General features: G+C 44.3%; 1 long non-coding RNA gene across 1 annotated transcript; it reads left to right on the top strand.

The window, feature by feature from the left end:
• The first annotated feature begins 6,917 nt into the window (after nt 1-6,917).
• On the top strand, nt 6,918-17,800 carry LOC123280251 (uncharacterized). Its single transcript, XR_006519020.2, has 3 exons — nt 6,918-14,631; nt 15,404-15,465; nt 15,838-17,800. It is a non-coding gene; the product is annotated as an uncharacterized lncRNA (long non-coding RNA).
• The last annotated feature ends 6,278 nt before the right edge of the window (nt 17,801-24,078 follow it).

The following is a 24,078-nucleotide window of genomic DNA, read 5'->3' as shown; positions in this document are numbered from 1 at the left end:
ACTTCCAGCATCATGACTTCTTGTTTCTTTGCTGCACTTGAATCTTTGTTGTAAATGTTTCATGAATGTATCAGTGGGAGACAAGGAGGCAACACAACTATACTCTTTAGCGTCTGTGCAAGGACTGAATGACGGTACATGGTGGCCAGTCATGGACAGACCTTGAAAGAAGTGATGTGACTGGTCACTGGTCATGATGCCCATCTGTTACTTATGTAGTGATTTGTGGACTGAAGGTTAGCAGCAAAGGTTGTACCTTATGTGATTACTCAGGTTAATGTACGTGGTAACTGAAGTTTGAATTGTCTTATTGAATGACTGGCTTATTTAACTAAACCATGGTAACAGAAATTTGTACATTTTGGGACTGTGCAAAGCGAGGGATGCGTGTAATCTATTTCAATGAATCACCTGTCTTTAAACCTCATCTACTTAATATCTTGCGTCTCAAACTCACTCTAAACATTTTGAGTTAGAGTCTTGAGGCTGTACCATTCTAGCCTTTGAATTTAAAAGTTGTGATAGCTGTTCTGATCCCTGTGATTGTCCTCTCAAAATGAGGTCTGCTCCTTGCCTTCTATCTCCATTGATGAGGCCTTGAACAGCTCTGCCTCTGATATATGTGGTTTCCTTCTGTGGATGAAACAGCAAATCCTTCTTTATCTCTGATATCTCCTGTCCTCTCTCTGTTTATGTTCTTGTGGTTTAGAACTGCCCTCCAGAAACACATGGCAGCCCTTACTTGGCTTTATAGCTCTTCTCTTCCAGCCAGGATCAAAGTTTTGCCTCAGCACCCTCAGCATCAGCTAGCTAGACCCTGCCTTTCTAATGAATAACTCATAAACACCAAAGGCATTGTCTTCCCTGAAGAATGCCTCATGGCAGCTGTTACAACCTCTTTCAAACCTCAGGCCAATCTGGGTTTTATTCCCCCTTTAAGAATCTAAGTTTCAGAAACTCTTCTGTAGTATTTAACATGAGCTTCAAAGGCTCACAAAGGGAAAAAAAGTTCCTGAAGAGGTTCTGTCTCTCCTTTTTCTTTGGAACCTTTGAGACATTTTCAATGTGACAAAATCGGTTTTAAAGGGATCTGGAGAAATTCCCTGCAGTTCTTTTGTGCCTCCAAGCACTCAGAACATAGCTAGGCACACGGGAAGCATTTAACAAATGCTTGTCACTTTATTGATTGACATGACAAGCTACAGGCATACTTTGATTTATACATAAATTTATTTCTGAAAATTGATTTTTGAGGATGAGAGGGAGACATGATGCTGGGTTGGCAGGAGATAAAGAAAACCTGCTCTGAGTGGATTCCTAACGTGAATCCTCCTCACCATGAAAACTCACCACATCTTTCTCATGATGCTTTTGAAAATGAGTAGTTTGCAGGGGAAAATATCTATTGTTTAACTTCATATTTTAAATATTTGCTTTAAATGCGATAGCTATCTATTAGTGGAAAACTTTTGCAGTCAAAACAAAGGATTGGTATTTAAAAAGATAAAGCCATGAGACTTGGGAAAAGGTATTGCGGCTAGTTCTCTGGAGGGAAAAAGCATGAAACCCAATGGGAATTTCTCCTGGGGACATCCTGATGGCCACACTGTCAAGTCCTCCCACTAGTTGGAAGTTCGGGCTATTTTCCTTTTCCTTTTTACTCTCCTATGATAACTGTGAATGCGGTAGACACCTCAGTGGGTATGTAGTCGGGTGGCCTCCTCCTTCTGCTGTTATTTCTGAGCAGCCGAAGGGCTAGTTGAAGATGGGATCAAGTCCACTGAGCAGTCTTGTCTTTGTTTTCTAGACCCCCTCGCGGAGAAGGGACTCTGCACACTCGGGGTGTCTAGAAGTGTTGAGGGAGTGATTACATCATTCTTTCTTTAACAGTTGGTAAGATCCCCTCTGGGAGAATCAAAGATCGGTTACAAGACCAGTTCAGGGCCCAACAGGAAAGCTCTGGGAGCTCATGGTGCCACGTCATGCGCTTGGATTCAGGAACAGAAAAGCATGACTCTGGGAACTTCTCTGTGACATGGTTCATCACCTGACGGATTATCCGTGGGTACAATGGCAGCTACACACAATGAAAGTCTCACATGACACCAGCGCTAATTCCACGTCCAAACAGCACGGTTCAGGGTTCCTCAGTGCGACCTGAATTCAGTTTTGTTCATTCATGTTAGTTTATGTTTTAGATGAAGAGTTTCTAGAAAGCAGGGTTCAGGGCTGTTATGGGCTAAACTGTGTACCCCTGCAATTCACATGATGAAATCATAATGCCCAGTACCTCAGAATGTGACTGTATCGGATCATAGGGCCTTTTAAAGATCTCCTTAAGGTAAGATGAAGTCATATGGGTGGGCCCTAATCCAAGTATGACTGGTCCTTATAACAAAAGGAGATTAGGACAGACATGCACGGGGGAAGATCATGTGAAAACACTGCACAAAGACGGCCCTCTACAAGCCAAGGAGAGACGCTTCCGAATAAAACTAACCCAGCTGACACTGTGATCTTGCGCTTCTAGCCTCTAGAACTGTGAAGAAAGAAATTCCTGTTGTTTAAGTCAGCCAGGCTGTGGTATTTCTTGTGACTGCCCTAGAAAATGAGTACAAGGTCCATCCAATTTCTATGAAGAGTGTCAAGTCTCAAGACCATGTATAAAAGAGATGCATTTAATGGGGCAGGTAGAAATGCAACAGATGGACAGAATTTTTATTTCTTCTCCCTTTTAGTGGCAGATATGGCATGTAAAAGTCAGGAACTGAATCACACAGGATTGTAGATTTATTGTCCTTCATTTTACATCTGGAGACCTCTCAACTCCCTCAGAAGTAAGTCTTTAGTGGGAGGTGGGGGCAGGAGGGACTTCCGGGCCACTTTGATCCCATTAAGGGCTTAGTGGAGATTATGTTGAGAAACGACTTTGGAGAGAGATTTGGGAATGATCGTTGTCTACTCTTGTCTAGGCTAAGCGGTGATTTTGAACAGCATAGTCCATAGCAGCACCTTGGTCTCATCGATGATCAGGGAAAAATAAGGTGGTAATAACAGAACATGCGGTGTGTATCTGGCTTCCCCCCACTCCCTGTGGTGGGGCTTCCTGCCCTGCTGTCACTCTCCCTACCTCCTCTTTAGAGCGATTCTCCTGTATCTTCATGAACTCTATCACTGTCTATCGAATTATCATTCTTTAACAATTTAAAGACCTGTTTAATACACTTTATAAGTTTTAAATTAGTATGAATGCTAATTTGTTTATATATACTTCATAAGACTAATATAACCACAGTAAGAGAAAATTTGGAAAACAGATAAAAGAAAAAACCCCACAACACCCAGAGTCCCCTCATTCCAAGGCAAGTGTTATCATTTGATTGATATTCCTTTCAACTTATTATCCCATGAATGGGAACTTTTCTCCAAAGCTGTAATTCTAATATATACACAAGTTTCTATACACCTTAAGAAGAAAAAAAAAGATGGTATCATGAGCCTTTGTCAACAGTGCAACAGATTTTCTTCAACATCATGTTAGTGATGGGTAATAGAACGTTGAGTTGACACAGTAGTTTACTTATCAGTTTCCCAATTCTTGGACATTCAGGTTTTTTCTAATTCTTTGAAGATAAAGGACTATAAACAGCATGGACCTCTTTGACACTGGATGTCTTTGAACATACTTTTGTTTTTTCTGTTTTGCATCTCTTGGAACACATCCCGTTGGTCAATTCCCAGTGGCGTCAAGGGGCTTGCTCATTTTGGTGCAGGGCCTCAGAGTACGATCTACTGTTGGCAGTAGGCTCTCTTACAGAGAATTTCTATCTGGGGCCACTCTTCTTAGTCGAACCTCTGCCAAGATCCCCGGTGGCTCGGAAGACTGCTGCTGCCTTCGGGGGAGTCATCTATTTAGTTCACAGCTAGCGCGCTTTGCCTAAGGAGGTTGCAGGATTGGTCTGATGAAATTCAGGGATAAAGATGAGACCAGACGGGGTGTGTCTAAGACTCACCTGAGGAGTTGCTGGAAGTGTCTGGGGTACTTCAGGTCCTCAGTGACACCAGGAATCAGTGAAGGGGAGTGTGAGCACAGGAAAGGGGGCGCAGAGCAGCAGCGCTGTCACACTGACCAGGGAGGAGACCCTGGGTGTGGGGGACTCAGTGAGCAGGTCACTGGGCTGTGAGTCTTGCTTGGGGAACAAGACATCAGATTTTCCCCAACCCACCATATTTCCTTTGTTCTGAATAACCTGATTGTTGTTTGGCTTCTCCAGTGTTTTGATACCAAGATGGTGGCGATGCACCATGTAACTCATGGTGTTTGCCTCTTTATTCCAGCTCTGAGGAGGCTGCTCAAGAAAGAACACAGGGCCCCCCACTATACTTGACGGGCTGACTTCACTCCCGAGGCCTTCTTACTTTCTTATTTTTATTCGCTCTTTGCTTCTTCTTTTCATTTTGGATTTATATTCTCTTGTAACAGGTTTGCATAGTTCTTAGTAGCCTTAAATTTGTTTTGGGATAAGTCAAGGTTTGAATGAAACATGAATGATTGGCTTTCTGGGTTGAAAAATTGGTCTGGTCCATGTAGCTTATATCCGTTTGTGGCCTGGATTATTCTGCTAAGTGTTACAATTTAATAATTTAGAATTTTGGAACTGAGCCCTTTTAATACTTAGTAACTATTGGGGAAGCTCTGGAAGACAAGGACCTCTTCATCTTTGAAGTGCTCACAAAACTGAGACTAAGTCTTTGCACAAAGCGGGAGCTCCAGACATGTCTGTGGAGTCGAATACTCTCCCCTCCAAACAAGCTTGAGAAATAAAGATGTCAAGGCGCCCTCATCTGAGAATCAGAAGCAATCCTGCTAATAAATATGTATAGGATTGGTAACCTTTACCAAAGACTCCACTCACTCAGCGAGGGCGCGGGAAGACCTGCCCACCAGAGGCGTCACACTAGGCTCTGGTCTAAATTCCGTCTGCAATCAGGGGAGCTTTGTTAACGTTCAGATCGAAAGGTTTTTGTATGAAGATTGCCATGAAGATTGTGCTTACTTTTAATTTGGTAAATGTCATTTCTAGTCAGTTGTTTGAAATTAAATCTTTTTTTTTAATGCTTCCTTTTTTTTTTTTTTTTTTTTGGTGAAGATTGGTCCTGAGCTAACATCTGTTGCCAATCTTCCTCCGTTTTTTTTTTTTCTCCTTCTCTTCCCAAAGCCCCAGTACATGGTTGTATATCCTAGTTGTAGGTCATTCTAGTTCATCTGTATGGGATGCCACCACAGCATGGCTTGATGTGCCATGTGTAGGTCCGCGCCGAGGATCCCAACCCCAGGCCACCGAAGTGGAACAAGAACTTAACCACTTGGCAGCAGGGCCAGCCCCCTAAATCTTTATAACAGTAAGAAACATCCAAATATTTCATATATGATGAGAATAAGGGCCAAAGCTTGTAGTTATGGCAGGCTGAGAGTCTCTGACTTGAGGTGAAAATCTGATTCCTTTGGAAATCCCTTCTAACACTCCAGTACGTTTCTAAAATTTCCTCCAGTGGCTCAAATAATTTTGAGAGCATATGTAGGCCAAGCCATTTGAACATTTAAAAATAATAACTATAATTTGGGTATCCAGCTCATTACTGTGATATTCCTTGAGAACAAAGGCACAAAAAAGGATTTTTTTTAAAAAAGGTGAATTCCGTTCAGGAATGACTTCAATTCTTTCCTACACTAGATTGATGAGGGTGTTAAAACCCCCCCAGTGTCGGAGCTCTTCCGAGTGGTTTCCCTCCGCGTTTGCTGCGCAGTAGCCCTGATCACAAGAAAGGGTTAAATAGCTCCGCAGTGGTCATGTTTTTCTCGCTTGCTCTTTGCTCTGCACTTTCTCATCATCATCACTCGTGCTTTCTCAGCCTGTCTCTACTGTTAATAAAACAGCGTCTTTCTTTTGGTGAAGGGTAAGGTGGGACACGTGGCCCCTGGATTCCTGATGGTGGACAGATATTCACTTATAGTCTGTCTGCTGCTGGCAAAACGGTGCTGTGAAACTGGGCAGCCAAGGTGCAGGGTGTTGCTGCCTGAGCATCTGCACAGGACACGCAACTGTCAGCCGCCGTCGCCGCACAGGAAGTGAGGGCTGTATGAGATAATGTTCCACGCCTGTGTGTAACCCTGATGGAGTGGTGGCTACGACTGGAATAAAATTAACTCTGAGGTGAGACTAGAGCGTTAGCTCTACGTGTGAAAGTCCTTCACTGTTATTCATGTTCAATCTAGTGTAGGAAAGAATTGAAGTCAGAAGTGGTACAAAGTGCCACAGGAAGTCATTGATGTGGTTAAGTTGATAAAAGCAAGGACTTTTCAAATAGTAGAATCATCCCAGACTTTGTAAAAAGAAAGGGAGTGACCATGAATATCTTTTGTATCACAAGTTTTCTGGTCATCTTGTGGCAAAAGAATGGTCCTTCTTAAAGATGAGTTATACATCTTTCTCTTTCAACAAATATTCCAAATTCACTGACGTTTTCTGTGATACTTGCAGCTATTTAAAAAAAAGAGTTTGTTCTGTTTCTTCGAGGCAAAGTTGACATTTTATCCAGGAGAGAGAAAGTATCTGCCTTCCAAAAGAACTCTTGCTATGGAGAGAACATCTTGAAATGGATGCTCGGAAATTTTTGTGTTGTAGAGTTGAAGGAAGTCTCTTAAGACAATGATAATAAATGAATAATAAAAAATTTAAATATTTTACTAATAATTTTGTTCTAGAGAATAAAAGGGTTTTTATATTAGTCATAAATTAAAATATTAAAAATATTTTAACTTGCATTTGAAATGTTTGAAAGATTAATAATTATATTCATGTAATTTACAAATAAATATAATTATGAATGCAATTTATAAATAAAAACATATCTATTGAAGGTATAGTTAAGCCTTTTTACTGATAGGGATGCACAATCAAAAAGGTTCAGAGATCACTGCTGTGTACACACATCTGTGTCTCAATCCCAGATTCCTGGGAAAGAGAAGCTGATTGGCCTGATTGGTCAGATGTGCACCTCTGATCCAGTCAGCTGTGGCCCCAGGAGGAGGCTGGCGTATTACAGGCATCCTGAGTATCTGAGTACCCTTGCCCCCAGTCACGACATTACGTGATTTCATGAGGAAGCAACATTTATCATCACATGAAAATACTCACCGTTCAGCTTGCAGAATTTGTCTCCTCTCAAGTATCAACCCTGCTTAAGGCCAGCACTTGCCTCTCCTCGCCCATCAGCATAGATTTCCAGTCAGTTTCACTGATGGATATTGCCACCTTCAACAGCGTAAATGCAAACTCAGTGAGAACAGGTTGTGACGTGAAATTGTCACTCTTGCAAACGTTGCAGGATTTCATGAAGTTGAAGAAAATGATATAGGAATACTGCTCAAATCACACACAAATGAGGTTTGGGAAAGTCAGGAAAGTTACAACTGAAGAGAAAACCAATAGGGTTATGACTTGACAGATCTTCAAAGCAAATGATTTGAATATCAAAGGATGTTGATTTTGATAAGTGAATATGTCCTTGAGTATTTTTTCTAGAAGTGACCATCTTTATATCTTATGACAAAAGCTGACCATGAAGTGAAGAATATTATATAAGGCTACTATACTCTTTTTCTTGGGAGAGTTATGTCCCCTCACATAAATATTTGAGTTGTTCAAAGACTTAGTACATAGTCATGCCAATTAGATTCTAATTAAAAAAAGTAAGATAAAACAAACCTATTTTCTTAAATTTTAATTTCATTTCTTAAAGAAGAAGCCCAAGTCAAATGTTTTCCCCCAGTCATCTACTACAGGATTTTTTCCGTATTTGAGGATCTGATGCTCAGCTTACTGGTTGTAGAGCTGACCTTCCCAAGAGCTGTGGGTGGGAAGTGGTATTCCTGTACCCAGCCCTTTGCACCTTCTTTGAATAACCCCTGATCATTTGCCTCTTCAAACCTGACCCCGCTTGAACCCTAATCCTTCAGGGTCCTCCTAGGTGTCTCATTTGTTGATGTGAAAAATTAATTTGAGCCAAGGTGTTTATAAAAGACAATAGCTGAAAAGGTTATTCCTTCCTGAAAATACCTTCTCTTGAACAGCAGCCCTCAGTGTCTAAAACTGAGAGGGGGAAATAGGAGAGGCTTGGGGATTGTGAGAGATGCTTATGGGCAGGGGAACCCTTTCTGCAACCTGCCACCTGTAAGTGCCCTATCTTTGCCCTTTGCAGGAGGCCAGCTCTGCTGTCAGTTTGTCTCTGCACCATCAACTCAAATACCCCTGTGGACCCCTGAGGTGGGATCTTTGCACACTCATCCCTGCATTGTCATTTTGGCCTTAACCATCCCACAGAGCAGGAATGGGAAATAGATTTCATTTCATGTGCTAGCTCTGATCCACTGGGAGTGTCTGCCTGGAGAACTGCAGTGAGAAGGTTTCTGGGACGATGCCTGGCTCAGCAGGAAAGATTGTAGTGAATAATTAGTGATGTCTGCCGTGGTCACTGGAGATGGGAGGGTAACACTCATGCCACGTTTTTGCTATCTTTGTCCTAGACTGTGCCATGGCAGTGAATATTCCTGCACCACATCAGGGAAGTCATTTGTCACCATTTAGTTCTTGACTGTTTACCAAGACTCAGGGTTTACTGTTGAGTTCTTGTGACCCCCAGCATGTCCCAGTGTGCACCTATGACTGTGCATATAAGATTACTAGCACCATCTTGCTGTACACAGAATGGCTCTTTATTCCTACTTATTATGGTAAATACAACTGACTTCACTAAAGAGAGCCTTGCTTTCATTAGAGAGCACCAAGGTATGAAATTGTCAAGCATCTTGCTCTAGATACCAAGAATATTGCAGATTTGGTCATTCATCCTTTAAAACATACCCAGAGCAGACATTTCTGTACAGCTCAAGCTTAGGAAAGATATTATCATTTTTTCCCCCTGTCACTTCCAACACGATGTGCTCTTATACCTTCTCTACTGTCAGAGAAATTTGAGGAGCTTTCACAGTTAGGAGCTTCAGGGACAATTCTGTTAGGAAAAAACCCCAGGGGGAAACAATAAAGGTTAAAGGCCCTTATTTTAGCCAATACGTGCAAGGACGTTAGGAAGTAAAGGTTTGCTGTAGTTTTATCGGACTCTAGTTAGCTTCGCCCCTGAGCCCTAAGGTCCCTAGAGGAATGAGGTGTGCCTCATTGCTGTGTCATCTTTTTAAAGCCTGCACTCTCCTGGGACGGTCTCAGAGCACTGCTGTGGTTCAGATAATATACAGCCCAGCATTTAAAAGTAATTTCCAAAGTTCTCCGCCCTTTACTTGCCTTTCTTGATTTCCACAATTGAGACACGGAAGCCACAGGAATATATCTTCGACATCTCCTTTTCTCTTCCCTCTATTTCCCTTACACTGCAGCAGCCCCATCTCTCTGACCGCAGCCTCCCTCCAACAACCACCCCATACCCCACCAGCTCTTGCCCCTATGCCTCTTGTCATCCTCACCACGCCTTCACATTACAAGGTCCCAAGAGCTTATTTAGCAAAGCAGGACCATCCGGGGTGAGGAGGGTCAAGACAGAATTCTCTGAAGCATGGGAGGAGGAGAAAGGCTGGGAATCCACATCCGTGGGTGGTTTCCCTCTTTCCATGTACTGTGTACACTCACTCTCAGGTTGTCAGATCCTGGGTTGTGTTGTAGCCACTGGGGAAGGAGGATGGGGTGGCAGCTGTCCCCCTGGGCGATCTGCCTTTGGGCTGTCATTGCTCCTGCTGCATCTCCGAAGGTGGAGCGCCGTTGCTCTGGGCCATGTGTTTCGGTCACTCGCTCTGGGTGCCGCCCATCTGCTCCTGAGATTGTTTGTCACGGCCTCTTTCCCGCTGGCACTAGGGGATGTCCGTTTGGGACGGCTGTCTTTCTCTCCACTCCTCCTCCGCCCTGGTCTGGAGTGGGTCTTGAGTTTGCACATCCAGTTGGTGGTTTAGGTCCAAAGTCTAGGTTATCACAATGTGAGGCGATTTGGAGCTACCAGTCCTCACAGGAGGGTGAACTACAGATAGGAGCCTCACTAACTAGTCCCTTGCTTTTATGGCCCCTGCTTTGTGTCACCCCCAGAACTGCCTCTCAACCCAACCCTGACCTCACTTTAGGTGCCGCATCTCAGGTGGATTTGAAGGTTTTCTCTACTACCGCCAGCCCCCGCTCCTTAACCGAGTCTTCCTTCTGTTCGTCTGCTCTTCTCAGGGGGATTTCCCTTTGCCTGCTGATTCTTGATCTCAAGCCTTTTCTTTTTCTAAACAAAACAGTTCCTTGTTATATAAGGAAGCCAAAGATGCATGCTCACTATAGAAATTAGGAAAATACAAAAAAGTGCTAAGACAAACGATCCACAGTCATCCACAATCCTAGAAATAACCAAAGTTCGGTGAACTTCCGTTGCTTTTACATAATTGCAAATTTGCTGTATATTCAGATCTGCATTCTGTTTTTTCTCCTTTTCTTTCCTTCTGATTTAGTCTGTGCCAACCCCAGCAAAGTCCTGTTGCTGTTACTACATTGTTATTTGCGTGTGCACGTGCATGTGTGTGCATGCACACACACATATGTGTGCGTGCCCACACACACTGTAAGTGGTGTCTTTGGGTCTGGTGCTGAACTCCTGTCCACTCTACAACCCGATTCACAAAACTCTACATTTTGTCCTCCTTTTACCAGACAGTAATTTTTTTCTTACCTGTTCGGTCCCCCCTTCTCAACCTTTATGGATATATATGGATTCTGCTTGATTAAAGGAATTATTATAGGATGTCTAAAGCCCAACTTTAAATTTGGGAACAGGTATTACTATGAACACATAAGAGGGAGGCCCATATTTTCATAATTGCCTATTGATCCACTTCCTATGGTATTTAGAACCTCAGTCTCCACTCTCCTCAGCCTTGGCTCAATTACTTATTCCTCAGAGCCTGCAGCCTCCATCAATTGCTAGGAAACAGGGTCTGAGCACCCAAGGAGAGTTTCCTGTTATTCGCTTGTAAAATGACAGCACGGAGATTTGATAAAAGCTGAATGAATTTTTAGTCTAGGGTGTTCTGTTCTTAAGCTATAATTGCTGTTTTCCCTTTAACTCTAGAAGTGATTCTGCCAAACAAAAGAAACTTCAGTCTTCATGTGCGTATTATTATTATTTTATAAAAAAATTCTCCTTTAAATGTGTGATTTAAAAAAGATTTCTGTATCATTAAAGGCGATTTTCTTTTGTCTTGGGATTGGTTTTATAGGAATGTCAAAGGGGGAAAATTCACGTTAAAAGTGAACCTCTTGGGGTGCATTTATTCCACAAAGTGAGGTACACCTGATTGCAGTAAATATAGAGAAGACCATGAAATAGCCAATTTGAAAGTAATTCCAGAATTTAAAAATGCTAAGTCAAACTCTTGGTTATTTAAGTGTATTACCTATGTGATCTTCAAAATTTAATATTGCTGAGAGCAGCATAAGAGAGTAAAGATTCAGTGGTATTTTGGAGGGATTTCGGTTAGACACTAGAAGCTTTGCAAAATTCAGAGAAACCAGTATCCACCGTCATTGACAAGAGAAGCCTAATCTCGGGCTGTGTAATCAGAGAGCAGACGACGTCTCCTTGTATTACCCTTCAAGGAATCAACTTCGTGATTCAGGCAGCCCTCATTCTAATCAGCCACATGCCCTGCAGGTGACAATGAGTCTGTTTTGAGTATTTTAATGTGGATAAGGGATGTTGTTATAAGATTAATAGAAAATAAATATGGTTTCATGAGCTGTGTTTTTCTTGCTGTCATGTATGCTCCAATGAGTGAAATTCTACTTATTCCAGTGGAAAGATCAGGTTGGACGTGCACTGCACTGAATAGCCATAGGGTATTTATTGTGTCCCACATTTTTTCCCTTTGCACTAGAGCTGTAACTTGAAGTGACTGATGGATAGATGCGGGAGATACCCATAGATCACGCATATCCTGGGGCAACAGTGAGTGAACTAGAAAGGGAATCGGGTAGAAGGGGTGAAATGAACCTTGGCTGTACTGAGTCCTTGCTGTACTGAGTCCAGGTGGTGTTGGTCCAGTAGAGCGTAACCTCGCTTATTGCCCATGTCAGAATCAGAAAGATGAAAGCCCATCTGGAAGCCAAAACTACTGTGCCACCAGCAGTGGGCGTGGAGGGAGAATGTCTGTTCACCAGGGCAGAAGGTGACTCTAAGCTCTGTGAGGACAGGGCCCGGGTAGGCCTTGTTTCATGCTGTAGCCCAAGTACCTAGCATTGTTCCTGCATAGCGCAAGCACCAACGGGCACTATTGGATTACCAAAGGTGGTTTTCCTCTGTGGCCAAAACTGACCCTGTCCTCAAGGGTCCTGGCTGAGTCTCTATGTGGAAGCTCTAGAGGTCTCTGCATGAGAGCATCTAGAGTCTTTACTTGGACAACCAGAAGTGTGGCTGTGCAGCCCTGGCTGGGTTCTGGGACCAGGACTGCCTATGGGAGTACCAGACAAGGGAAGGGTGCACACAGCACTGAGGGAAGCCACGGTCAAGAGCCAAGCTGATTTCAACATCAATCTGAAGGGCCTGGGAGGAGAGGCAAACTATGGCTTGAGGCACAGAGATGGAACAAGCAGATGTGGGAGATTAAGTAGGAGGCAGCCCTGGACCAACTCTCGAAGTGCTAGATGCAGACAGGGAGCTTTAATGAGGCAAATTCATCTTCTCCCAGGCCTCTGAGCCTCTGAGACAGAGAGTACCTCTGGGTAGAAGCTTTTTCTACATGTCCTCTTGTTGAGGGCCCCGTGTCCCCTACCCATCTCTCTCAGGAACTTGCTTTAGCTCCTGCCTCAGGCAGAAAGACCTTGGAAGTCCCCCTTGAACCCAAATAAGGTTCAGGCTCTCCTTTCCCATGCAGGGTAGCAAGTTTTAGCACTGGCTGTGGCTTCAGCAGGTCCTATCAATATGTCGCCTCAGTAATCCCGCTCCCCAGGACTCCCGGAAGGCCTGGGATTGAAGCCAAGAGTCACAGGCTCAGCCCTTCAGGAAGCGGGTTTGTCATCATTTCCAGCCCTCAGGACTCACAAGCTGATCCCCGCAGCTTTTCCCCTTGGTGGCTTCTGAGGGCAGTGAGGGTAAAGACTCCGCGCCAGATGGTCTCACCTTAGGCTCCATGAAGGCAGCGCTCCCAGAGCCTTTGAGCCTTTAAAGAATGGCCCATTTTTGATGCCAAGCGCATCACTTGAATGCAAGAAGTTTAACAGAATTAACAGCAGTCTCTTTGTCGGGATGCAAGCTGGTTTTTAACACACAATATTTTTAAGATCCTGCCAGTGCACCCCAAGGCTCCTTGCAGCAATGAAACCATGCCCTTGGCAATCTGCGGACTGCAGCGGCTCTCCTGGCAGAGTTACGGATTCTTCAGAGCGCTTTCTCATCACGTCTGGAGGACAGGTTTGGCTGATGCAGAGATAGGGAGCTTCCTCTGGGGGTCCTTTTGAATTCTTGATTGCCTACAATCTCTGGCACATTTTAGGCCCTGTTGGCAATACTGTGGCAGGGCCACAATGCTCCCCACACTTTATTTTCTTCTAAACCAATGGGGTTCAATTTACTGGGCAAATCCAGCAACTAGAAGAAACTACAGACTGTTAGGCCACAGGGAGCAATCTTACTAGAAGGTGCCTGTTTGGTCTGCCTGGAGACTCAGGACCGTTTCAAACTTTCTGTAGACTTTTCTGGAGGCTTCATCACTTATACCAAACATATTAAAATACACCCACATCTCAATTAAGTGTACAATTGTCCATAAAAATGTTGAAAGGATTTTTATAATTTTGCTTTTGAAATTATTTGCCTATGAAAGACCTTAAATTTACAGTTGTCTTCTTATCAATCATTGTGCCTACTCAAGAATTCTTGAAAAACAAGAGACTCTAATCCACAAATTGTTCTCACATGTAATGAAATTTGTTGTGAGTAATAAATTTAACAATTAATGAAGTTGAAATAATGTTGCATTTTGCAAGCAGTTAATTAAATGCTTATTACTTTCAGGGTGTTTTTCTGTAGCTTGGAGCCAGTTCAATTTTTTTTTTCCCATAGGCTTCAGTTAGATACTGGGCCTCTTGTGTCTAACAGGTAAAACAGCTCTGAGGGAATTTGACTCTGATGTTTGGCTCGGGAATAAAGATTTAAAGGGTTCAGGATTGCTGTTTCAAACATTAGAAGATCTGTCATGTCAAAGAGGAATGAGACCAATTCTGTGGTACTTCACAGGACGGGAGCGGATAACTCTCCAGGATGACACATCCAAGAGGAGATGTATGACCCGGAAGTCTTCACTGGGAGCTGGAGGGGTCTTTTACAGAGACTGGGAGGTTGGAGAGGGCCAAGGGTTTAGAGTCCGAAGATCAGAGTTCAGGTCCCTGTGCCCAGCATTACCTGTGTGACTTTGAACAAGTCACTTCATCTCTTTGTGTTTCTGTTTCCTCATCTATAAAATGGAGACGTGCGCCTGCTTCACCTGTCACACGGGGTTGCTGAAGATCAAAGTGTGGTAACTTCAAGCTCTTAGTCAAGGTGATAAGTACTAAACAAATGTTATGCCCTATTCAAATGTTAGAGTTATAAATCCAATTCTAGGATAGTAATGGAATGTCTAAGAGGATCGGAAGGAATCTGTAAAATGAGTTATTTAAAATTCATCAGTATTACTAACAATAATGTTACAGAGCATAAATGACTCTCAGTCAAAGATTAAGGAAAACTTAAAACACATTGGAGAACCCAGTGCTATTTACATATAGTAAGTCAACCTCATATGGCCTTTGAGCTTTAGAAGTCAGGGAAGAGAATGAACAGGATTGGGGCTGAAAGGAATGTTGGATGTTGAGTCTCAAACTCTTATGTTACACATAGAGAAATGACGTGTAAAGTAATGGAGTGACTTGAAAAATGATTTCTATTTATTTATACCCTCCTTGTTTCATAAAGGATTTCAAGTGGATTATAAGAATAGCTATAATGAAATAGCAAAATCTAAAATAAAACAAAGCTGTGATCATGGAAAATAAGTTAAAGTATAATGGTCAAGTGAAAGGGTGAGTGGAGTTACAGTGACAATATATAACTTCTCTACAGTTATTAAAAATGAACAATAAATTTGACTATGAGCTTCCTGGTAGCCAAAGCAACATTGGAAACCAAGCTAGTGATAGAACCAGCATCAGAACCAAGTCTTAGACCAGTTTGCTTTTTGTTCCATTTAAAAATTGTTTTTTAATTGAATTTACTTATTTTGGTCTTAAAAATATTTTTTAAGTTCTCTTTTTCTTTCTCTCCATTGGTTCAGTCTGTGGGGATGGCCTTTGTGAGGAAAGTGAGAGCTGCTCATTGTGCCCAGCTGACTGTGGGGTATGTCCACTTGCTGCAGATGCCTGTGTGATGATTGCCTTTCCAATCTGCTTGGTCTCTACTGCCTCTGCCTTGACATTTGGAAGATTGAGTCAACATCTCACGACAAAATTTCCTTAGCTATTTGTTCCTTAAGTTTATTATTCTCTGCCAGGATCAGATATCTTCTTAGAGTTCCCTATTGTCAAGAGTCTTTGAGATTATGTAATCTACCCCCATTACTTTACCAAGGAGAAAGATGAGGTTCAGAGATGTTAAATAACCTGCCCAAGGCCACACAGCAGCAACTGACTTTTAGTGAGCACCTACATATATCTTATTTAATTCTTATGACAAAATCTGATAAGTAAATATTTTTGTTCCTTTTTACAGATGAGGAAAATGAGGCACAAAAAGGTCAAGTGCTTTGCCCAAGTTCACAAGAAGAGTAAATGAGGGAGCTGGGATTTGAGCCCAGTCTGTTTAGCTCCAAAGTCCATTTCTTTGCTCATCCTCTTGCCCAGTGTTGCCTCTCGGTAAGATGGTGGCAGAGCTTGGATTGAACCCAATCTCTGGGCTCTGTGTCTAGTGCTCTTCCCACACACTTTAGAGAAGACAGCCTTGGGCCCTAACTTCCCTTGGGCTGGAGAGGCGTGTAAGACTAGTCCTGGAGTTTGGAAAGGTCCACACTGAGCTCAACTGTTACTGTCTGGCCCTGCTTTTTGGGAATTGTTTCTCTGGCCAAAGGAGTATGGGTCTACAGACATTTCTGATTTTCAAATGGATTCTTCAGTTGCCTGAAGCAAATGGTTTCTATCCGTGGTTCTCAGCCATGCTATTAAGATGCATTGGTGCAGGGCAAGGAGTTGTGAGGTGCCAGCAATTAATAATAGTTAATGTAATCTGAGACTGGAGCACCTGGGGATTTCAGAATTGGCAGCTGGGACTTCTCTCCCAGAGCCTCAGCGAAGGGATCGGGGCATGCAGCACCTTCTGTTTGTTGTTAAATGGCCTCAATCCTATCTCTGCCTCAAGTGTAAACTTTAATGAGCATGTCCTGCCACACCGTGTGTAGAACTCTGCACTTTGTTCTTATTTTACAAAAGGCAGAGTACGTGATGTGAAAGAACCTAGTGTCTAACAGAGGAGAGGAGAGCAAGCTAGAAAACACACTGCACCTTGTGGTCCATGCAGCGTGGCGTCCCGTTCAATGACTGCCTGACCAGCAAATAATAATTATAAACAAATTAAAGCATTCTTGCTGTTTCTCCTGAAAACGCCATAGCAGAACTTCTGAAAAATCCTATTTTTTCCATCTTAAAGTATGTCCTTAACACTGCAGCTTTCCAAAGTCTCTCTTCTCCCCCAGCACAAGCTGCTCCCCAAATCTCTACCCAACTGGACCCCCATAAACCTGCCTGTCTCTTCATTTCTCCTTCCTTGCTCAGCCCTTCATTACGTAGGTCAATGCAGCCTTTTTAGTGACTTTAATTTCCCTTCTTCCCCCGTCATCTTGGTTCTGCACAGTAAAGAAAGGTCTAGGAGCTGATGGAGAAGTTAAGATAACTCCCTCCTTAGATGGAGGTGGGGTGGTTTGAGGCAGAGACTGGGGCTGCTCGTGCATTTCTTTTTGGTCAAATCAGCTTTAAGTGCATCCGCATGGTATTAAATTTAAAGTCTCCAATTCTTACCAGCTCCTGCTCTAAAGTGTGGGCTCCTGCTCCTCGTGTCACTGGTGTGTATCTAGAAAACTGTGAAAGTGCATCTAAACATTATTCTAGAAACTGTTATTAGACAGGCCCATTTACCCCCCGAACCTAGACAGTATATTCTGAAACTGAAAGTCCATGGTTTGGCATTTTCTATTGTTTTGGATTGTTGATGCCACTGTTCCCCTCCCTGGGGTAGATAATAGAGCTTGTTGACCGTGGGGGCAGAGTGTGTGGGGGGGTGTGAGAGAGAAATAGTTCCCCGGAGCCTTTAATAAGAGAATGGAAAGGAGTTCACAAGATTGCTAGAAAATGATTCCAGAGAAGTAGGGGCAGGACAGGGAGGGAGAACAGCAATAGCTTTTGAAGGGCGAGAAAACAGAATATTTTCCTTTATTTTGATGCTGAAATGTGCAATGTATCAGAATTAAAGATCTGATAAATCTGAAATAAAGTCATGTGATGTTTTAAAAATTGTATTGAATTCTCAAATCTTTGGCTTCTTGTTTATATGACTTTTTAATTGAGATCCTTATTAAACCCACTGCAATCAACTTTGCTAATGAGTTCCATCGTCTAATTGGTAGTCTGTTGCTAATGATGAATAATTAAGTATTGATTTTGTACTGAATGCTGTTTTAATTAATTTTTACTGCAAAACATTAAAATCATATTTCAATCTTTGTGTGTGTGTGTTTAGTGGTTTAAGTATCAGGAACAAAAGATATTTTGGGATGAAAGTTGGACAGTAGATTTCACTCATATCAAACAAGGTTTGTAAATGATCAGAATCAGAATTTTATTCCTAAATTCCTCACAAGCCATGTTCCCAAATGAGGACTCAACATTGGTTGAGATTAGATTAGTGAGGGCCTGGGAGCCTAGGCTCGCGCTGTTTGGTCCTGATAGTCTGGGACCCGTGGTTCTTCGACCAAACTCACAGGAGGCGCCTGGAGAGTACCACCCAGATTTAGAGAAGACGAGAGTCGGGCCAGTGTATATTTAACTCACCTGCTGAGAAATGCTGACTGGTGGTAAAGATGCATGAGAGATAGCATTTATGTCACACTCCTAACTTTTGCAAGGACATTGTTGAAGGTTATAGATCTTGTTCCCTCTCTTATTTTTATAGCAACACACTAAAAAAAAAATGGGAGAAGTGGACAAAAGATAAAATCTCCTTTTGGAGGCTGATGAAAATTGTCAGATTAGATGGGCTCTTTGGGAATCATTACTTATAAGGCTCTGCATGTACCCAGAGAGCACAGGAAGTTACATGTCAAGGGCACTCTGCTCAGCCGAAAATTTCCCTAATGCCACATAATAATGAGTGAAATGAACGCAAATAAGGCTTTGACCCCCCAGCCCGCCTCGTTAGGACTGCCTGCGTGCCTGCTCCACTTTCTAGGCCAGCCGCCTAGCCTCAGTTCAAAGGCCCCGGCGCTTCTGAAGTGATGGTTCCTGCGTCTCTGCTGAAGTTTTGTCAGCTTAAGTGTCAGCCAGGTTCAGGTTGGTGCCTCCAGGTTAGAGCCCACCCTGTCCCCAGCGGGACCCCCAAGGCAGACCAGACTCCCCCTGGGATCACAGAAACTTGCTGCACTTAGAAAACCAACAGCAAGGGCTCTGCCGTTTCTATCAGCAGTTCTGTCTTGATATTCAGAATGCCCATGTCTCCTAGTTATGGTTCAGATAATCAGGCTCCCAGCCAAGTGTGAAGAAAAACATGGTCCCAAATTCATATGCAGAACAGCTAGTGGTGGGAGTGGCTCCAGGGGATAAACCAGGCACATTTTCACCAAGGAAAGCCACGGGTCAGCGTTTCCAGGTTAGTTTACTCACTGCTCCTGTGGAAAAGGAAGGGAACTTACACTTATTAGGTGATTACTTTGTGCCCTTGCTGTGTTCGATGCTCTGTGTACCCTGTGTGTTCGTGTTAAGCCACAGCACAGGCTGTCAGATGGGTGTCCTTTTCCCGTGGTAGAATGAAGGACTGGGGCTCAGAGAAGTTGTCACTTGGTCAGGAATCTACAAGTAGTGGAGCTGAAATTCTAGCTGCCTCTCATCTTAAAGCCTCATTCTTTCTCATGAGTTTCTTTCCAGAAAAATACAAAAATTGCAGAATATTGCATTGGTCACTTCAGTGCTGTCTGACCATTCAGCTGGGAACTAACTCCTTAAGAAACAATCAGACAGTCCCCTCACTGGAGATATTGAAGGGGACGTTGGCTGATCAAATTTTGACAGTGTTGTGAAGGAGTCTGGGCATCTGTCGGGCAGCTCGTGCCGGTAGTAGTTTATGTATTACTGAGGGGAAATTAAAAAAGACTTTAACAGTTGTATGTTTACGTTAATGCATATTGGAAAAAAATTAACCAGTACATCAGCTTGTGATTTCACAGATATTACTGTTTAGACACAGCTAAGTGAAAAATAAGCTATTTTACAGAAACACATGAAGTAGATAATAGTGGTCCATAGATATTCCAAAAATTGTGAGGGTAGCGTGTGACTGACTGATGTCTGGGAATCAGCAAGATGAGGAATGGACAAATAATGCTCTTGCGCCTCCCGACTCCGAGAGACAGTGAGTCTAACTAAGTAGCTTGCGGTCACTTCTTAATTCCTGAGAGATTAGGTTCAACAACGTAGAATCTCTAACCAGCTGCCTGCCACCCAGCCCGTTCTTGGGGCACCGAATTCCGCTGTCAGCTCATATGAACTCAGGTAATTCAAATTAGTTTGCTCCTCAGCCTATCCCAAACCTAATTACGCAGATAAATGTAACGCAACAAAAGTGAAAGAAAAGGGTTTTCAGATGGCCCCACTTTTGGGATTCTGAGGATCATAACTATTATAAATAGCTATATTTCTTTGCCAAGAAACTCTGCCTCTATCACCAACCAGGTGTTGTTGGGGCTTGTTCTCAAAGACAGTTTCCCTCTTCAGCCTCTGTGAACAAGCCGTAGGCAAAGGCCGCAGCTCCCACGTGGTCTGGTATTATGAATCAGAGAAGCCCTACCTGAGGAAGGGATTTGCATTTATTAGTGCTGTCCAGTCGAGTCCGACTCCTTGCGCCATCCTCCCACCTTCCGGTGCGGTACCAGACAGTGCTCTGCCGCTATTCATGGGGTTTTCATGGCTAATTTTTTTGGAAGTGGGTGGTCAGGTCCTTCTTCCTGGTCTGTCTTAGTCTGGAGCTCTGCTTAAACCTGTCCACTATGGTTTTGTCTCACAGAGGCCTCTTACCATCACAGGAACACATAGCTGTCACATATGACAACCCACAGACGGGTGGTGTGGTTCCCTGACCGGAAACGAACCTGGGCCACAGTGGTGACAGCACAGAGTCTTAGCCACTAGACCCCAGAGGTAGTGGAAAACAAATCAGGAACTCAGAGCTAGATCTTGGGTAGCGTCTGGGTAGGAGGCACCAGGGAAGACTTGAGTTAGCATTGGGTTAGGAAAGTTTAAATGAATTTGGCACAGGAGCTTAGATTTACTGAACCCTAAGTACATTCAAGGTACTTTATGTCCTACCTCACTGAATCCTCAAAATCCACTTTTATGCATAAGAGAATTGAGATTCAGTTTAAGAAACTTGTCAAGGTTACCCAGCTCCTAGATGGCGAACGTGAGACTGAATTCAAGTCTGGTGGGCTATCACCACTGTGCTTTACTGCCTCGTAAGGTTAAATAGGCTTGGGAGCGCAACCTGTAGAGCCGGGTTCTGAGTCCTGTAAATTTAGTGCAGGTGAGGAGAAGGAGCCAGCTGTGGCAGACCCCCGAGCAGGCTGAGCTCAGCTCCTGCGGAGGGGGGTGACTGCAAGGAAGAACAGATGGGGCGTGTTTTTCCAGGTAGACCTATTGGATTTAAGGGTTCAGGGGCTCAAGCACAGGCATGAGGGAACAAAGACCTCTGCTTGGTCAAGCAGGCACAGGTGGCAGTGGTGGCAGGAGAGCCTGGGGACATGGGGACCTGTCCTGACTGGGCAGTTGAGGTACAGCCTGGACTGCAGGGGCAGAGCTCAGGGCTGGAGGCCCCCGGAGAGCCCCCATCAGCCAGAGGCCTGCCCTGCTTGCCTCTCGGGAGAAGTCAGGAGGGCTAAAGGGGGTCCAAACAGAGACCCTTGCCTGCTCTGAGTGGCTTTATAACTGGCTGGCTATGGAAGGCGGCCTCGTTCCTTCTGTTTTTGTCTGTTGGTTGAGAACTCAGAATCTGAGTCCCATGGGCCCAGAGTCACTTATTTACTCGTTGTGTGACCTTAGGCAAATCACTTACTTGCTCTCAGCTTCAGTTTCCCCATTTGTAGAGTGAGGTAATAATAGCAGCTTCGTATAGGGTTGCGAGGACTAAATGAGATCACACAGGTAAAGCACAGCGACTCGCTCAGCACATGGTGATTATTATTGTTATTAAGTGATGATACTCACGTGGGTTTAAGCTGTTTGGCTGCCCAGTGACGTGGGCTTAGCATAGCCAGCTATTTCATTTTAATCAACAGGACCACGACATTATTTGAGTTTAATCACAAGTTAATTTGAGTCCAAGTCCTTGTTCATAATTCTCAGATATTGAGGGAAATTATTATAATATGATCAAATCCCCACATCCTCAAAATCCACCGGCTCTCCTCCTCTGGGCCACCTCATGGCTCAGGAGTGGATGGGGCCTCCATTGCTCTGGGCCACGCCTAGTCTCTTAGAGGACAAAGGCCTGCCGTGGCTGGTGACTCCCTTTGCGCCCCCACATACAAACTGGCCTTCAGGCCCCTTCGTGTTGCCTACCTAAACCTCCAGGGAGTGAGAAGGGTTATTCATGGTGTCAGCTCCAACCGTGGGGCCTGAGGACATGACGTATTTTTAGTATCTGCTCCCTGGAGTCTGGCTGAAAAGGTTGTGTCTATTTTTTATGCCTAATGTCGACTTCTGAATAAACGGGGCGAAGAACTCTTTTCTGTTAACAGGGACCAAGCAACGTCAGGGTGTGGGTTTTTTCTCCCCCCTTTGGAATGTCATTTTGCTAATGAACCGTAAGGAAAGTGCTCTGTGAACCCCAAAGCAGTTTAGAGGAGTTCTCATGAAGGAGAGGAGAATGGGGCCGTGTCAAAGCCTGCCCCGGAGAAGGGGGGCTAGGTGAATTCAGGCAGCTTCGGGGGGCTGAACTAGGAGCACGGAGATATCAGGCAAGGTTGGGGCCATGTTTTCTACTCATCACAGCGGGAGTGGAGAGGCAGAGTGACTAAAGTGAGCGCTTCACCCTGGCATGCTTTCAAACAACCCCTGGAAGGCTCAACCGGGATGTTGGGGACTAGTGTCCCATGGGAGCAGGACACTGGATGAGAAGGGCTGAGGGCCCTTCCATTGCCCAGATCCAGTGATTCTGGAGGGGGTGGTGGGGGCTATTCTGCACGTTGGGACTGGGCACTGAACGAAGTGGACACCAAAAATGCAAGGTGCAGCTGCCCTGAGAATAAACCTATCTGTGACAATAAACTCCTTTTCCTGGGCTGATTGCATGTTTCAATTTCCCCATGTCTTTTTTTTTTTTTTTAAAGATTTTATTTTTTCCTTTTTCTCCCCAAAGCCCCCCGGTACGTAGTTGTGTATTCTTTGTTGTGGGTTCTTCTAGTTGTGGCATGTGGGACGCTGCCTCAGCGTGGTCTGATGAGCAGTGCCATGTCCACGCCCAGGATTCGAACTAACGAAACACTGGGCCGCCTGCAGCGGAGCGCGCGAACTTAACCACTCGGCCACGGGGCCAGCCCCTCCCCATGTCTTTTTTTAATCAGGGAATTTCACTTGTCTGCTATAATGGTTAAATTAAATAGGACTAAAATACATTTTTTCATTCTTACCCCAGATTTCCATAATAATCATCCTAGATTCATCTCACCGGATCTTAACCTGTCGATTCCTTTGGGCACTTGAGAAAACCGAGGTGGCAGAGAAGTGACTCGCCTACGTCGTACAGGAATGAGCTGCAGAGTCCAGATTTAAACCTTCTGGCTCCTGGTCTAGTGCTCTTTCTAGTAAACGAGACTGCTCCCGCTGTGCAGCACTGGGAAAGCTGTGGAAACCAGGGCGCTGTGCCGAACAGAGGTCACACACGAGCCCAGAAGGCCCCCTCCTTTCGGCATGAGTCCTTCCTCTCCTGGAAGCATTTGCAAAGGACAGGACGGCCCCTTCCAGCAGCATCCCTGGCATGGAACCCATCAGTCTCCTTCTGTGATTTACCGACTGCCTCTTAGCTGTGACCAGCGGAGCTCCCAGTCCAGGGAGTGGCTGGATGTCAAACCCAGCTCCTTGGAAGTGCTCAGCAGGTATGTGCTGACTGTGACAGTGCCCAGCACCTGGTTAGAGCTCCAGAGGTGGTTACTGAGTGAAAGCAACACAGCTTTCAAGGGCTTTAAGGAACTGACTGCTCAAGCTCAAAACACGTGGAAAGGCCCATGGCTGGTTCTCATCATGTTCTCTACCCCTGGATTTGTGGGTAGCTTCAACCCTGGGATGGTAGCAAGGCTCTGGCAGGCTCTGAGGCCTTTGCCTTAACGTCCATTCTGGGCTTGAGCTAAGAACTAAGATGAATTTCCCTGAGGATGCTTCTACAAACAAGGGCAGTGAGCCCAACAAGAGCCACTGGTCATCTACGTTGAGTCCTTAGTAGATAACAAGCGGCTGCTCCTCTCCCCATGGCCCCTCTGGGCAGCATCCCTGGCATGGAAGCCATCAGTCTCCTTCTGTGATTTACCGACTGCCTCTTAGCTGTGATCAGCGGAGCTCCCAGTCCAGGGAGCAGCTGGACTCCAAATCCCCCTCCTTGGAAGCTCCTAGTTGGACTCCACCTGTCGGAAGGAATTAACGAGAGACTCATTGATGTTTTTGAAGTACAGTTTTGTACTTTTCGATAACCAGTAAATAGCATATT

Source organism: Equus asinus, chromosome 23 (assembly GCF_041296235.1).
Source record: "Equus asinus isolate D_3611 breed Donkey chromosome 23, EquAss-T2T_v2, whole genome shotgun sequence".
Taxonomy (NCBI): domain Eukaryota; kingdom Metazoa; phylum Chordata; class Mammalia; order Perissodactyla; family Equidae; genus Equus; species Equus asinus.
This window is presented reverse-complemented; position numbering and strand designations above follow the sequence as displayed.